Consider the following 18,025-nt stretch of genomic DNA (forward strand, 5'->3'; position numbering starts at 1 on the left):
GATCCGGAGACTCAAGCTGACATCCCATGTAGTCTGCATAAAGGACGCAAGCTTTTCAAAGCTCCTCCCACTTAATTTTGCACACCACTATGAAAAGTGTGCCCACTCTCACCAGGAGCCCATGGATATCCCCTGTGGCATGAGCACAGCATAAGGAGATTTAAAAAAAATCAAGGACACAGATACAAACACAAGATGCAGACCCGAACCTTCCTTTCCAAAACTAAAACTATGCAATATATAATACATTATGACAAAAATTGAAAGAAGTCTTAGGACCAAGAGCAAGCAAGGAAGCACTGCCGGCCAGGAACACGGAAGTTGCTATTTTGGAGACTATTTCTAATGCAGCTTTAAGAGTCCTTTGTATTTCAGGCAATGCACCTGAGTGATAAAATCTAGCAAGCAATTAAACCTTTCCAGTGAAACAAAGCTTGCTTACAACTTAACCTGTTTTGAGAAAGTTAACACATTTCAGATCCATCCTACTTTTGCTCTTGTCAAAACACGAAATGTTGGAAAAGCAAAGAACAAACGGTTATCGTGCCTTTCCGGATCAGCAAAGGTTGTTTGATATTTACCAGAGGGGGGAAGGAATCCCTACGTGCTCCCGTACTTTGCCACGATTATGTGGCGCCTCGGGTGCTGAAGCAGCTCAGCAATAGAAACCGACCGAATGGGCAGCTTTCTGAAACTCCCGTGTGCTACAATTACCCGTTTCAGCTCATTTGCCACAGCTGCACAGGAGTCCAAACCCCACACTTAAAAAGCTGAGTAAGATATCAGTGCTAAGACTTGGTTTCTCCTTTAAAACAAAAGCTACCAGACCCTTTCTGTAAGGCTCATAAGTGGATTCAGTTTATGTCTTGAGTTTTCCTCTCCCGAAAGAGGCATTCTTCAATCACAACATGTTGCCAAAGAAGCTGTCATGGACTAGCTTAAAAAGGGGGAAAAAAAAAAAAAGTCACCGGTTTGTTTTCCTAAACGCCTACATTTAAGTTGCCGAAGGGAAGGATTTATATAATTTCTGCATGAGGCAACAGCTCAACATCAAACTGCAGAATTTTGCAATAGAGCTCGTTACCAGCTGTGTAATGCCCATGAACTGTTAACAGAGAAAGACAGGAGGGTTTGTGTGTAGGGGTTTTTTTTTTTTTTTAAACAGTCATCACCAGTGCCATTTAAAAAGACAGCTCACACAGAGAGGGCCGTACAATCTTTACATTGTCTGTGCAATTCCTTTTAACAGTACAGATGAGCTGGATAGATTTGTGTGCTTACCATTCAGGCTGCTCTGTTGCGATGCCAAATCACATACCACTCACAGGTTTCCACATCATGGAGAGAAGTGAAATACAGACCTGCATCCAGACCTGTTTAAACAAATAAGAGCACATGTCAAGAGTTGCTTTTTTTTAGCGTAAGAAAGAGGATGGTTGTATTTTACCCTGCTGCACAGGAGGAAGTGCGTGTACAGCACTGAACTAGGAATCTAGGGATGTGAAGTCAAGACTCCCCTGTGATGCCGATTCTTTCTATAACCTTGGGTGAGACACTGTTTACCTGTGCTTCAGTTTATTTAGCTGTGATGGGCTGAGAATACCCATCTTGCCTCTCTTCTGTAGAGATTTACATACAGTTGTAGAGCCAGAAAAGTACTACTAGGCCTTCCACCCCTAAAGAAATGTACCATCAATACAATGTATTAAGTAGCTAAACAATCATAAAACCCCAAAATCAATCATAAAAATAATAGTACAGTACATGAGAAAGATTACAGCACAACCGGAATAATAAAATCTGACATCCCAACTGTTCCTTCCTAAACATCATCCCACCAAAAAACTAACTTAGAAAAATATGCCTTTATGGTTTTCCAGAACAACAAATAATCTTGAAGGAAAATAGTGCTAAAAATGAAGTCCAGTACTACTAAAAACCCCATTATATGTCGATTTCAAGGGTACATCTTTCATGGAAAGGGCATTAAGAAAAAAATCCTTGCAAGGACTGCAACATATGCTTTGGATGGTATAATAAAAGAGGAGGCTGCAAACAGCTTGCACCAAGCCCATGGGTGACTTTTGGGCCGATACAGTAAAAGTCGCGGGTGAGCGCCCGCTCTCCCGGCGCATGCACAGGCCACTCTCCTGTGCACGCGATTTAGTATCAGCCCACATGCAAATGAAGGCCCACGTTAAAAAGAAGCACTAGGGACACTAGCGCGTCCCTAGTGCCTCTTCTTTGACAGGAGCGGCGGCTGACAGTGAGTTTGACAGCCGACGCTCAATTTTGCCTGCGTCTGTTCTCAAACCCACCTGCAGCCACGGGTTCGGAAACTGGACGCTGGCAAAATTGAGCGTCCGGTTTTCAACCCGCGAGCCGATTTTAATTTTTTTTATTTTAATTTTTAATTATTCTTAACTTTTGGGACATCCGACTTAATATCGCCATGATATTCTGCCAGCGTTTCTGCCAGCAGAAACGCATCGAAAACACGCGTCCAAACGTGGGTTAACAGTGCGCTTCACTGGAGCGCACTGTACTGTATCAACCTGTTTGAAAGCCAAACATAAATGGAAGCCAGTGAAGTGACTTCAGTACAGGAGTCGGTCGCTTCCTATAATAAGTACCTAAAAATATGCACACAGCTGCATTTGGAATGAGAATATTTAAGAACATAAGAAATTGCCATGCTGGGTCAGACCAAGGGTCCATCAAGCCCAGCATCCTGTTTCCAACAGAGGCCAAACCAGGCCACAAGAACCTGGCAATTACCCAAATGCTAAGAAGATCCCATGCTACTGATGCAATTAATAGCAGTGGCTATTCCCTAAGTAAATTTGATTAATAGCCATTTCTGCAGGAACCCAATCAAAAGGCTAATACAGTAGTCCAAGCGCCTAAGAACCAGTGTCTGGAGCTCTTTCCTTAATAGATCTTGCTCTAAGAATCACTGTATCTCACGAATAAGCCATAAATGTGCAAAATAAAAATGACAAACTGAGGAATCACAGACAGGTTGGTATCATACAAGGTTGCTAACATCCGTCATGTGTTCAACCCCTTAAACCTGCTTTGAAGAGAAACAGACACATTGCCCTGTTATCTGTGCTAACATTTCACTGGGTACAGGCAGTCATGTTTTTGCCTTAATATTCCACCAAGATAATTCGGCAAAATAAGATCAGATGTGTACTTTTGTTTAAAGTATTCTGTGCAGGACTCAGCTCAAATAGAACAGTTTTTGTTAACGAAAGACTAGGCTCAAGCTAGATTGCCCAAGGGAAATCATGTGGTCCACAGCTGTAGAACAAGGCTACTCAAAGTACCCAAATTCATAGAAAACTAGTTGGTTTCGGTATAAAAAAAAAATGTTTAAACCCTTGAAACGTGTCAAAACCACTTCAACTGTTTAATACTTAGTGGCTCCTTTCTGAGTGGTGGTTTCCTATGTGAGAATTAAGATGACACAAATGAACTGAAGATCAAGGTGACTCTGTGCCCAGTGTGCACACCATGAGATCACACCAGACTGAGCCAAAGCAGATCCTTACCGAACTAGGAAAGGACATGAAATTTTAAACTGTGCCCTCTTAAAAAGGAACATGTCCGACTTCCGGGATGATGTCATCGGGGTCGGCTGGATAGCGAGCTAGCTCCGGGCCCTCTCTCCCCTAAATCGGCCACCATCCTCGCTATTTTTTTTTCATCCACCTCTCTCATCGATTGCAAGCAGTAGGGGACAGTCGTGGCAGTAAAATTGCCCCGGTTTGCCTCCGGGGCCCATAATGCGCCAGAGACCGGCGCGAGGCTCACAACACCTTAAACACAACGCAGCCAAGATGGCAGCGAGACAGTGCAACTCAAGTAGCAGAGGTCTCGGAGGAGGCCCTGCTTAGAATATCAGCAAGGCCCTGGACTCCAGCCTCCTAAAAATTCAAACGACCATGGAAGATATTAAGCATGTAGTAGAGGGGCAGGCCAAGAGGCTGGATGACGTGGAGCAAAAAATGTCTGACCAGGAAGATAGACTGCAAACTGTGGAAAGGCAAGTACAAATTCTAACCACGAACCGGCGCAATAATATTAAGATAATAGGTATACCGGAATCCATACCTGAGCAGGAACTGTATAAAATTATTGAAGATTGGTTGCAGAGTCGGCTGGGCCTAAATTTAACTTCTGGCCAGCTACGCTGTGAAAAGGTGCATAGAATGGGGCCGCCAAGGGAAGCTGCAAGCAAACCGCGGCCAGTGATGGCCAGAATTTTGCTGTTCCCCGACTTCTCTTCCGCAGTCTCAGCACAACGCAAAGCGCTGTCGCCAGCTTGCACCGAGCTACATAAGCGGGGGATACTGTGTGCCTTAATCTTTCCTGCTAAAGTTGAGAGTCCAGCACAATGGTACAGTCCTTTTTTTCTACAAAAGAGAGGAAGCTAATTCCTTTATAACCTCCCTGCAGCAAGAGAATGTCACCTGAACTGGGCAGTCACTCCTGATTAAGGCTCAGTTTATCCTCACCTACAGCCACTTACCACTGGTCTCAGAGCCATACAGCAGGTTTACCCCTCCTCTTCTCACAAACTGTTTCTATTTTTGACATTTTCTGATTGAGGGGAGGTTTAAGATGTTGATTGAAGTTAGCAAATTATGCTCAGGTCACCAAAAGTGACAACTGACAAATGTCTTGAAAATTGGAGGCGGATGAGGGGGGGAGGGGGAAGAGGGCAGAGGGAAGCCCACCAACCTGTCTGGGGAAGATGGGGTACTTCACGCCTCTTGAGGAGCAAAGACTTCTGGGGATGGATGTGCAAATTGTGCTTGTGGTATGTGTGGGTATGGACGCAGTATGTGTGTGGATCTCAGAAACTGCACGGGGGGGGGGGGGGGGAGGGGGGCTGGAAGTATGCCCAGAGGCCCTTGAGTCTTAAAAACATGCATATAGTGTCGGAAGAACATGTTACAGGGTGTGGGACAGGACGCTCAGGCTGGGACCATCTGGTCCTGACACTGCCTATCAATGTTTCATGACAAAGTTCATCTAGACAGCTGAAATGCTCTCTGTGAAGATAACGTCCTTCCCATTAAAAGGAAAAAACCTTTTATCTTTATTCCAGCGCTTAAAAGCCCAGGTGGTCTTTATGCAGGAGACTCACTTGACAGATGCGGAGCATAACAAATTGAAGAGAGAGTGGGTGGGGAGGAGTTACTACTCCTCTTACACTTCAGGGCAGAGGGGAGTTGCGATACTGTTGCATAAGCAGTTACCGTTTCAGCTGGATAGAGTTCTGCAAGCTATGGAAGGCCGTTACGTTGTGGTGGTAGGAACGCTTTACCACCAATGAATAGCTCTGTCTAATGTACATGCCCCGAACACATATTCTCGTGAATACTTTGCGAACTTGGTGGGTAATTTTAGCCAAACTGCCAGATTGTGCCCTAATAGTGGGAGGAGATCTCAACACCGTTATGGACAAACAATTCGATTGTAAGCCCCTGAGGCCCAAAGGGAGAAATGATCAGCACTTGGGAGTTAATTTCCTTTGCAATGAGTTAAATTTGCTGGATATTTAGAGGATATGACACCCAGGGGATGTACATTTTTTTCTCACCCCCCACCTCTCCCATTCTAGGCTGGATTATATCCTGGCACCTGATAAAGTTTTCCTCAGAGTCACAGAAGCTACAATAGGGACTATCTCCATTTCGGATCACGCTCCTGTATCCATTACCTTACAATTAGGAAAGTCCCAACCTCAGGCTTTTTCTTGGAGAATGCCCTCAGACTTGGGCTCAGACATGACTTTCCAGGCTTATATCAAAGAGGGATGGGAGGAATATGTCAAATTCAATAGCACCCCCCCGACATTGCTCCGAATACGCTATGGTTAGCTGGGAAAGCGGTAATGAGGGGCAAAATTATAGCCTATGTCGCCACACGGAATAAAAAGCGGAATGCAGAAATTTTGCATCTAACTACAGAGTCGAAGAATGCCCAGGCTAAACTGGTCAGGGACTCCACCGCGGCCAATAAGCTGGAGGCAGATCGCATACGCCAAGCCCTTAATGCTGCTTTACACCTAAGAGCATCGAAATCTTTAAGATATTTTAAATACAAATTGTTCAAACAAGGGAATGTACTGGGCAAATTCCTTGCAAACTTAGTAAGACCTAGAAATGCAAAATCCATCATTGCTGGTGTTAAGGGAAGCGATGGCACTTATCATAACACTCAGAAAGATATTGAAGCTAGTTTTGTAGCTTATTATAAGACATTGTATGCTTCAAAACCTCACAATCAGACAGCATCGGAGGTCTTTTTTCAATCCTTTAAATGGCCCCAGTCAGTTGGTGACAGGCTTCCGGCACTAAATGCACCCATCATTGACTCTGAAATTTATGCTATCATACAGAAATTTAAAAAGGATAAGGCGGCAGGTCCTGATGGCCTTAGCAATGAATTCTATAAAGCTTTAAAATTTACACTCTTGCCAAGCCTGGCATCATATTATACTTTCCTACTTACGAATAAGCACATACCACAGGAAGAAAACTGCTTGACCATCATCCTTTTACCAAACAAGGGGAGGGATCCACAAGATGTGGGATCTTACAGACCCATCTCACTCATAAACGTTGACATAAAAATACCTGTGGCAGTCCTGGCAGCCCGGCTCAATAACCTCCTCCCTGCCCTAATACACTCAGATCAGACAGGATTTGTAAAAAGGCAGGGAGTTCAAAATGTGAGGCGTTTAATTGCAGCCCTCAGCTATCACTTGCAGGCAGAGGCAATCATTCTCAGCTTAGATGCTGAAAAGGCTTTTGATTGCCTGACCTGGGATTATTTGTTTTGGGTCCTCCAAAAAATATGGGATAGAAGGGGGTTTTTGTCTCTTCAAAACCCTAGTGCTCGACTTCTTATTAACGGGGGCATGTCTGTCCCATTTCCTCTACAATGCGGAGTGCGCCAAAGGTGCCCACTTTCTCCTCTGTTATTTGTTCTGGCACTAGAACCCCTGGCCGAAAGAGTCAGAAAGGACAAAGTTTTGGGGTCTCAGTGTGGGAGGACATCCGATTAAAATAGAAATATTTGCGGACGATATTCTCTTATTTGAGGACGTCCCAGGCAGAGTGTGCCGGTTATAATTTCGACATTCGTACAGTTTCAGGACATAGCAGGTCTCCGCATAAATTTTTCCAAGTCAGAAGCATTGGCCTTAAATTCACAACTCCCCACATCATGGAATGGGACCTTTCCATTTTCTTGGGCATCTGAGAGGCTGAAATACCTAGGGGTCTGGGTTCCCAGGGAACTGGACATGCTTTATGAATTAAACATGAAAGAAACCCTGGTCAATATTGGGTAGCAGTCTCTTCCCTTCTCAATTTTTGGGCGGTGCGCCTTGATCAAAATGATGATTGTCCCAAAACATTTATATAAACTACATATGCTCCCTGTTTGGCTCAAAATTGCTGATCTCAAAAAATTACAGGCTGGGCTGATTAAATTTCTATGGACAGGAAAGCGGGCGAGGATTAAATATAACACTTTGGTGCACCCTAGGAGGCAGGGGGAATTGGGACTGCCGGATTTCCAAGTATACAATGTTGCATGTCAGCTGCGCTTTATTGGGGAATGGATAATTGATTCTTACACTTACTGCGAAGAGGTATTGTTATCGTGTATGACTTCCCCTTGATCCCCCTTATATCTAGTGCAGGCGCTGGCAGCTACGTTGCAATTGCTGGACACCCCCAAAAGTTTATTTTATCCATGCCGAAAGGCGAAGCTCTTTCTCACTCTTAACCCCGTTAGTGGGCAACCATGATTTTCAGCCTGGCGTGAGTGCTAGTGGGGTTTTCAGGACTTGGGCCCGCCACGGGCTAATGTGTATCTTTCTTTTTTTTTTTTTTTTTTTTTAAGAGGATGCCCCTCAAGTGCTTGAGTTTGCGACTATGGTCAAAAACTATCAGCTACAACGTAAGGTTTTTTTGCCTATCTTCAAATGAGGCATTACTTACAAGCCTTCCAATGGCAACCACAGGATTCTTCACGGGAAGCGGTTTTTGTCAAGACCCTGTTTGAAATTGCGTACTCACAAAACTCCATAAAAGGCTGGAGTGAGCTGATTAAAAGAGTATTGCCAGCAATACACCTTGATTCTCTGGCCTCATACTGGACTAGGTTTTGTGCTCAGGACATACCTGCCACCTTCATGACAACATGTTTCAAACTTTGCATAAGCGAATTGCTGACAGCGGGTTACGAGAACTACACTTCCAGATTCTGCATTACACAATTTGTGACGATGTACGACAATTCCAAATGGGTTGCCTTACCTCTCCACTATGTATTCGATGTTCCAAGGATGAGGGCACAATGATTCATCGACTGATTTTTTTGCCCGACCCTGGAGTTTTTCTGGACTCAGATACTGGACTGTATCGCTAAATGCATTAAGATGCCATTCAAAGTGTCAGTGAAACTTACTGGCTGGTTTCTCAGTACTGTTTGATGAGTGTACCGGGTCACAAGATCGATTTGGACGGACTGCGTTGCTGCTAGCGTGTCGCAAATTACTCGCGATGTGGACTGATCCCCTCACCATGCCACAAATTGCAGCTTCACACGATATCACCTCGAATATTAAAGTTTAACTGTTCTATTACATCTAAATAATTTCATGTGACGAACGTGTCTGCACAAATTTGATGTATTTATCTGAATTAAACACAAACAAGTAATTGAGAGACCAAGGAAAAATATTTAAGGAGAGAAGAGGAAGGTTTCATCGTATCACTGCATCCAGCAATGTTTATGATTTTAATCTCTAACCAACCTCCTCCCACCCGTGATGGTTTTCTGTTATTGCTTAGCGTGTACAATTAATGTGCATTAATATATATTTACGGTGTTAGACTTTTAAAACAATGTACTAAATCAAGACTGTTTTGTAAATATGCGGTGTGAGCTACTAACTACTTTGGCAGAGATTCAAATGAATTTCTTTCAAAACGCCGAACCTTTCCCAAAAACACCAACACTTTTTTAGATGTTAGTAGAGGACTGAAAACATAAGTCGAATTCCCAAAACTTATCTTCTTGTATGTCCATATCCCTCAGAAACTATAGTTAGTGCATCGTGCATTTGGTATTTCACAAATTGCAGCTTGGCATCATCATATAATGGACATGATGCTATTGGAGCAAATGGATTTTCCACGGTCATCTAAGCCAGCGGATAAGAAAAACGCTGATTGCTGGGCTACATATTTCTTTCTTCGGACCTCCAAAGCAACTTGCTTGTGCCTGGCTATCATGTTAGTTGGGTTTCAAATGCTTCACCGGTGAATAAATCCTGAGGGGGATTATGATGCACACTCTTGCTAGTCTTTAGTGAATAATTAAGGTATGAGGGCCTTGGGCTTCTGGGTATGGATGGGGTTTGGGAGGGACAGAGTTGGATTGTTTGTGTGGATGGTTGTATGGGTGGGAAATAAAGTAGTATGAATGGTACGACTGTTTTTGGATGCGAGTATGGGCAGCTAAGACTGCTGTGAAGAAGTACAAGGGTGGACGATGGCGTTAAAATGAAGTTTGCATAATCAGTGCTGTTTCGCTTGTTCAGTTGTTGGTTTTGTCTTTGTATACTGCTGTGAAATTTTGGAATGCATATCTTCACAATAAAGATGATTTTGCAAAAAAAAAAAAAAAAAAAAAGGACCATGTCAACCTGGCTGACTTCCTCATTCAGGATGTTGCTATTGCTTCCCCTAAATCCGGTGTAAAGAGTTTCCTTCAGATACAAAGCTCCCTCTTCTCCAAATGTACTTTTCCCCCTTCTAGCCCTCACCCCACTGTACTAACCCCAAGGGTATTTTCAAAGAGTGCATCAGGGGAAATGTCAGAAACGTCTTGCCACACAAATTAACAACATGTAATTGCAAAGATTCTCCACCAACACCCCCTGCTGCTAAGTCAAGTATTTCCATGCCCTGCTGCAGATCATTAAGCCTGGGTAAGCCGAAATGCTAGAAAACAATTTATAGGCATGGAAGCTTGGAATTTCTGACAACTTTAAGGCCAACTCCCCAACGATCTCATTAACTGTGCAAGTAATGGGAGAAATCCAGGGGAATTAGGGCAACTGTGACCTTTGGCCCACAGGTTTCAGTTTTTACAGCTAGAGTAGACGAGAAAACCAATACCTCTTATGTGCAAAGGAAAAAAACCCTCAGAGATGTGTGCTTGCTTTTTCTTGCACTAACCTTTCCCCCCTCCCCATTTACACTAATACGCTTATTTTTCCCAAATGTGGGAAGGGAGAGGCAAACAAGCATGATCTGCTGAAACAGTTATTTCCTTTTGAAATTAATTCTGATTTGTCTTAAAGCAGCAGTGCCCTTTAAACTGCCACATAGCCTGACTTAATAACCCCCACCCCTCCGCCTCCTTTCAGCTCTTTGTACTCTCTCCGTATGAATTCTTTCCACCTATCTGTGGGATTCTAGTCAGAGCTTGCAGGCAACAATATCCAGATTCCCCGAAATTCAAAGAAAGGGTGGGGGGGCTTCTAAGAAGGAAGAGATTTGAAAGATATAAAACCACAATTTTTGCTCAGAAATCAAACACAGCAGAACGTGACCGGGGGGGGGGGGGGGGGGGGGGGGGATCTTACTGACTGTGCTTTCGTTAAACTGCCATTTGTAGGATGCAAATAAAATTACATTATCACTGCTTTATTAACCTAGAGTGTAGCAGAACCATAATCTGATTGCACATTTATTATTTATTTTATTTATTTATTTATTTAGAGTTTCTTCTAAACCGATAGCCGTTTGCACATCGTATCGGTTTACATACAACTAAGAACTTTTGGGCATGGCCCTTACATAGAACAACAACAATTATATGAAAAATAGAAAACAGTAAAATATATATGTATTAAGAACAAGGGACTATATAAAAGGGGTATCTTAGGCAACTACAAGTAAAATAACTATATGTTAATGCGAGAAATTATAATACAGGGTATCATGCTAAAACTAGCATGATACCCTGCTATTAAAACATACAATGTTATTTATGATGATCTTTTAATTTTATAACAGATTTATATTCTGCACTTCACCAAGTGAAGTTGGAACAAAGTGGTTAAACTCACAAAAAAAACACAGTAAAAAAACCTCACTTTTTAGTCTAATACAATAATTACAACATACACATTTTATAGCCATGATCCAAATCCTTTATAGTTAAAAAAAAAAAAACAAAAACAAAAAAAAAAAACCATCATCAATACCACATCTTCAAATCCTGCACAGAAATTTTGTTTCAGCATAAAGGACCACCCCTTATCATAATACATGACTTATCAGTGTGATGATTAAACAAGTGCATTTGTATCAACAGCCCTTTAAGAAACCTCAGAAGATTTAGTAACTTTTTTTTTCTGCTGCTTCCGAAATACCATTTATTTTATTTAACATTTTTTGTACACCGCTTCTTCATAGAGAAACAATTTCTTTAACGTTGATGGGCAGTACACGTTCCGCAGGTAAGGCCCTACACTCACAAAGGTGCCTCACTCCCAGTTCTCTCATGCTGCACACCTCTAACAGAGGGAATCTGAAGCCCTTTGCCCGGGCCTGAGCACGGGGTTCTAGCTGGCTGATACCATTCATTTGCCAGATTTATGGGACGTATACTTCTTACAGCTCTAAAAGTGAGGGAAAAGATTTTAAATTGCACACGCAGCACAATAGGCAGTCAGTGTAACACAATTAAAAATGTGGAGACTCTTTCCCATCTCCTACTACCTGCCGTGTTTTGCATAATCTGTAGCCTTCGAAAGGTGGAGTGCCACAGGGATCGGTACTGGGACCGGTTCTGTTCAATATCTTTGTGAGCGACATTACGGAAGGGATAGAAGGTAAAGTTTGTCTGTTTGCGGATGATACAAAGATCTGCAGCAGAGGGGACACACCTGAAGGAGTAGACAGAATGAAAAGGGATTTACAAAGGCTTTAAGAGTGGTTGAGGATTTGGCAGCTGGGATTCAATGCCAAGAAGTGCAGAGTCGTGCATCTGGGGTGCAGTAATGCAAAAGAGCTGTATGAGATTGGGGGGGACGCTAATATACATGGACCAAGAGCAGGATCTTGGGATTTATTTATTTATTATTTTTATATACCGGAGTTCCTGTATGAGATACAAATCACTTCAGTTTACATTTAACAGAAAAACACTATGGGCTTTACATGGGCGCCCTAGGCCTTACATAGAACATTGAACAAAGAGCTAATACATTAAGCATATAGTGAAAGCATATAATAAAAACATATAGTAAAAGCAAGAACAAAAACTATTTACAGAATCATTCTATAGACCAATTAATCAGTGCAGCTCCTCGGGTTTTATAATTCACCAGAGGGTTTAGTTAGAGCATTTGAGATCATTGTAATTAATGATGTTTGTAAAGCCAAACGTGGCTGGGAGGGAGGCCTCTGGGGGGTAAGAATGAAGTATTGGGAGAATGCATTTACGGGAGAGGGTGATTTAAGGTGTTAAGAATGGAGGACTATAGGAGGATGACCTGTAGGTGCTGCTTAGAAATGGATTTTAATTTTTTTTTAAAGAGGAGCAAGACAGAAGGCGAGATATGATTGGGCTTGGGTTATGTATCCGTGAAAGCTTGGCTGAAGAGCCAGGTTTTAAGTCTTTTCTTGAACTCAGGATGGTTTGGTTCAAGTCTTAGGTCCGGAGGGAGCGCATTCCATTGATGGGGTCCTGCCACAGATAAAGCTCGCTTCCCAAGAGAAGTTTTTGCAGGTGGGGCGTACAGTGTGCCTTTATAGGCGTTTCTGATGGGTCTTATGGAGGTATGCGGACGAAGTTGTGTCTTCAAATTGATGGGAGCGATGTTGTGAATAGCTTTACGAATGATGGTAAGGACTTTGAAGAGGATCCTGTGTTTGATGGGTAGCCAGTGTAGGTTGCGGAGGATGGGGGTGATATGGTCCCTTTTGTTTGCGTTTGTAAGGATTCTGGCGGCGGCATTTTGGACCATCTGTAAGGGTTTGATTGAGTTCGTGGGGAGTCCAAGTAATAGGGAGTTGCAGTAGTCGATTTTTGTTACGATGATGGATTGTAATACAAGACGGAAGTCATTAAAGTGGAGGAGGGGTTTTAGCTTTTTGAATATTTGCAGTTTATAAAAGCAGTCCTTAGTGGTGGTGTTTATAAATTTTTTTAGGTTTAGTTGGGTGTCCAGCCATGCTCCTAGATATCTGACGTCTGGTGAGAGTTTGATGTTTGAGGTAGTAGGTTGGGTGAGACTTGATAGGTTTGTGGGGGGGTCGTGGGAGATCAAGAGCATCTCTGTTTTGTTGGCATTCAGTACTAAATTGAGGCTAGAGAGCATGTGTTTGATTGGTTGAAGGCAGTTATTCCAGAAGGTAATAGTTTTTTGAAGGGATTCTGTGATCAGGATGAGAATCTGTATGTTGTCTGCAAATAGGTAGTGAGTAAGGGATGATGGTTCCTGGCAATCTGAAGATGGCAATGCAATGTGACAAGGTGATAGCTAAAGCCAGAAGAATGCTGGGCTACATAGGGAGAGGAATAACCAGTAAGAAAATGGAGGTGGTGATGCCCTTGTACAGGTCCTTGGTAAGGCCTCACCTGAAATTTTCAGGAGTTCAGTTCTGGAGCGCTTATCTCAAAAGGGACAGGGACAGGACGGAGGCGGTCCAGAGAAGGGCTACCAAAATGGTGTGGCATCAGTATCAGAAAACCTATGAGGAGAGACTGAAAAATATAAAGAGAGGAGGTGCAGGGATATAAGATATGATACCGACCTTCAGATACCTACAAGGTTTTAATGACGCACAATTGTCAAACCTTTTCCATTGGAAAGAAATCAGTAGAACTAAGGGTCATGAAATGAAACTCCAAGGATGACGCCTCAGAACCAATATGATGGTCTGAGGAAGCAATTATGGGGATAACTTGATGCGGTGGTTACTACCCTTAACCAATAAGACTACTTTGATTCAACTCAAACATTGCTCTCTGCTTCAACAGCAAGGCATAATAGGGAACTGGATTCAACAGCAATCAATGAGGGCTAGTGTGGGAAACTGATAAGCACGGGAGTAACAGGGAATTGGATTCAAACAGCAACCGAAGGCCCTGACTTTTATGGTCTGGGAAACAAGCATAAGGTAACCTACACAGCACAAACTACCATAAGCATACTGGGCACACTGGATGGACCATTTGGTCCTTTTTTGCCTTCATTTCTATGTTTTCTGTGGAAGCTCCACACAGACAGAATTAGAACAGTCTAAGTGGATAAGCACACTAGCTTGCATCACTGTCTTAAAATTAGACATATAGCACAGAATACAGATACTTAATCAAGCTCATCCTTGAAAAAGCCTTCACCACTTCTCCAACTTGACAGTCTAACAATTGTCGGTGTCTCTCTGCTGCCTTGCGTGCCCCCATGGCCCTGTGCTTTGTGAGCTGCCTTCAGATATTGAGGAGCTATGATGGACCCTCTCTGAAATTTTTGCTTGTGGGCCAGGAATTTTAACTTACGTTACTGTTTACATATTGCCACCCTCATCCTCGTATTCTTGCTTATCACATTTTTTTGTTTACTAGCCTATATTTCTGTATGTTGAAGTGAACTAACACAGCAATCACACTACTTTATCCAAATTTAGATTGAGAAATATTTCAAACCAATAAAAATATTACAGAAGAAAACGGAATCACTTAAGAGTCACTTAATGCAGTAAAGAGAAGTTGGTGTGAAAGGTTCAGTTGCAGATTGGATAAAATCTTTTCTTTGTAGCAGGTCTCCACAAGTCACGATGGAGTTGTTATCCTCTAATACAGAGCTTTCCAAACTTTTCATGTTGGTGACACACTTTTTAGACAAACATAATTTCGGGACACAGTAATTCAGTCTACTAGCAAACCAGAGGTTAAACGAACGAAATGTATTTTGACAATTTATGTATGTTTCCTTAAATATATACATAATAAAATGTTTCACAACACAACCTATCTTGTGAAAACCTTTTATTTATATTAAAAATATATAATATTCCAAGATTAATGTTATTGTTCTAATTTATGAACAACAACAATAAAACAAAGTTATTGTGTTATTCAATTTACCTCTTTAATGAGCTATATGAGCTTGATGGGATGAACACAGATTTTGAATATTTGGTGTTAATAAGAAAGTCCAAAGGGTATTCTGCGTAATTTTAAAAAGCTGGCCAGTTTCACACTATAAAATTATTTGATAGCCTCATTCAACTAATTCTATATGGCTATGAGAGTAAAGTCTGGAATTTATAGGAAGGGACAGAATGTCAATATAAATCCTGCACCTCCAGTTCTGTAACTCTGTGCATCCACTGAAATTCCCCCAAACAATGGAGCTTGGATGTTTCCCTTACAGCTCATCATACTAAAAGATATTTTCAAATTCTGGTGTCACCTCACAGTAACAGCAGCACAAACACCTTCCACTGCCAGGCACATTGTGAACTAACACAAAACCTCGCAAAAAAGACACTCAAAATCTATACTGCAATCCCATTGTAACACAACAGTAATAACACCAAGGATTCAAACAACAATAACCCTACCTGTGAAAAAGCAAGGGTAAATATTACACTGGGTCCTAGAATACCAATACACCACCTACTGAGGAAACAAAACAAACCAGATTGCTATAGATCCCTATGCTAGCAGAATCTCTCATCATGGTCACACACACAGAGCAGAGAGAGACCCTCACCAAATACAGAATACAAAATAAAGGAGCACAAATTAGACAAAAACTGAAATGGAAACCCCAAGAAGCCAGACTCTGTGTATTAACAATGGAAAAACAGAACCACCATTCCTCATAAAACAAATAAAATCAAGAAACATAAAGCATCAGTTATAATAGTAAAACCATACGTCATAAGGAAAACAAATGGCGTAAAGTCCCTTCCCCCTCTACACTTTCATCATACAAAGGAACCTTACATCATTACAGGTCATCAATTTTAAAATCAAAAAAAGTTTTTTACGCCAATAAAATACATGATCTCCAATATGACGCGAAGGCTCTTTTCTCTTATGTGTCTCAAATCACAAAGTCACTACCACCACCGATCCCAGACGAACAAGCTCAATCCAAGGCAAACGAGCTAGCCATTTTCTTTCAGCAGAAGATATCAAACACACTCTCACTCCTTCCACCCAATAACAACACCCTCGCTTCATTTACCAATACCCATATGCTTAAGGGAGCCAAATTAGACAACTTCGAATTAACTTCATCTAAAGAGATCGAATCCATTCTCAAGAAGCAGAAACCATCCAGTCACCCCACAGACAACCTACCAACCAAGCTACTCCTACTCATACCAAACACAATCTCCGGACCACTGGCCAACATCATAAACTGCTGTTTAACCCAAGGTTTGTACCCAAATATCCTAAAAAACGCCTCTCTCAAACCCCTCCTTAAGAAACACAACTTAGACCCTAGTGAACTAGCTAACTTTCGCCCTATATCAAATCTTCCATTCTTAGCCAAAATCACAGAAAAGGTGGTTAACACCCAGCTCTCAGAGTATTTAGAAGATTACAATATACTATATCCTTCACAGTATGGTTTCCGCAAATCACGCAGCACAGAAACCTTGCTCATCTCCCTAACTGACCATATTATTATGGGACTGGACAAAGGACACTCTTTTCTTCTAATCCTCTTAGACATATCAGCGGCGTTCGATACTGTCAACCACGCCATTCTCCTGAATCGTCTATTAGACATAGGCATCTCAGGACAAGTCTACAACTGGTTCAAGTCTTTCCTTAGCGATAGAAGCTTCAAGGTCAGAATAAATAATAAAGAATCACCACAAACAAATTCATCACTAGGAGTACCTCAAGGATCCTCTCTGTCCCCCACCCTTTTCAATATCTACCTCCTCCCCCTGTGCCAACTGTTAACAAGCCTCAACCTTATTCACTACATTTACGCAGATGATGTGCAGATCCTGATCCCCATAACGGAATCCATTAACAAATCACTCTCGATCTGGAACAACTGCCTACAATCTATCACTAGTCTCCTCAACAGTTTAAATTTGGTCCTCAATGCTAACAAGACTGAACTCCTCCTCATTTCCGCCAACCAAGACAACTACCAGTCACAGACCCAACATAACCACGCCCTCACTCATACTCAGGTTAGAGACCTTGGGGTAATACTTGATAACCGTCTTAACCTAAAGAGTATGATTAACACTATTACCAAAGACTGCTTCTTCAGACTACAGGTATTAAAAAGACTCAAACCTCTCTTATATTTCCACGACTTTAGGACAGTTCTTCAATCCTTGATATTTGCCAGAATAGACTACTGCAGCGCGCTCCTCACAGGACTACCCAGTTCAACCATTAAGCCACTTCAGATGATACAAAATGCTGCTGCCAGAATCCTAACAAGCACCAACCGGAGTGATCATATTACACCCATCCTCCGAAATCTACACTGGTTACCAATCAACCACAGAGTCCTTCACAAATCTTTATCATTAATACACAAATCCATATACGATCTCCTTTATCTCGACCTTGAAATTCCATTAAAACTCCATATTTCTAATAGGCCAATGAGAGAAATATCCAAAGGAATGCTACAAGCCCCTCCAACCAAAGCTACGCGACTCATTGCATCCAGGGACCGAGCATTTTCGACAGCAGGCCCAGCCATCTGGAACAACCTCCCTGCTGAACTCAGGCTGGAACCTTGCCTGCTAACTTTTAAGAAGAGACTCAAAACATGGCTGTTCCGCCTAGCCTTCCCAGAACCTTAGGATACACATTAGACGTCATCTACTCCTCTGATTACCTGGACAGCATGGATACCAAATCTAACATGTGGACTAACTCTAATCCGAACTATCTCTAATCCGGAATTTGTTATTTCTCC

General features: G+C 42.1%; 1 protein-coding gene across 7 annotated transcripts in view; it reads right to left on the reverse strand.

Moving 5' to 3' along the window:
* The window catches only part of DISP1 (dispatched RND transporter family member 1), a 429,672-nt gene that overhangs the window by 273,307 nt on the left and 138,340 nt on the right, over positions 1 to 18,025 (reverse strand). For 5 of the 7 annotated variants that reach the window (XM_029593122.1, XM_029593125.1, XM_029593123.1 and 2 more), the window contains one exon: positions 1,282 to 1,373. The exons of the other annotated variants lie outside the window; for them this stretch is intronic. The gene's annotated coding sequence lies outside the window, so the exon portion shown is untranslated. The remainder of the gene's footprint in view (positions 1 to 1,281; positions 1,374 to 18,025) is intronic. 7 annotated transcript variants of the gene reach the window in all.

This window comes from Rhinatrema bivittatum, chromosome 3 (assembly GCF_901001135.1).
Source record: "Rhinatrema bivittatum chromosome 3, aRhiBiv1.1, whole genome shotgun sequence".
Taxonomy (NCBI): domain Eukaryota; kingdom Metazoa; phylum Chordata; class Amphibia; order Gymnophiona; family Rhinatrematidae; genus Rhinatrema; species Rhinatrema bivittatum.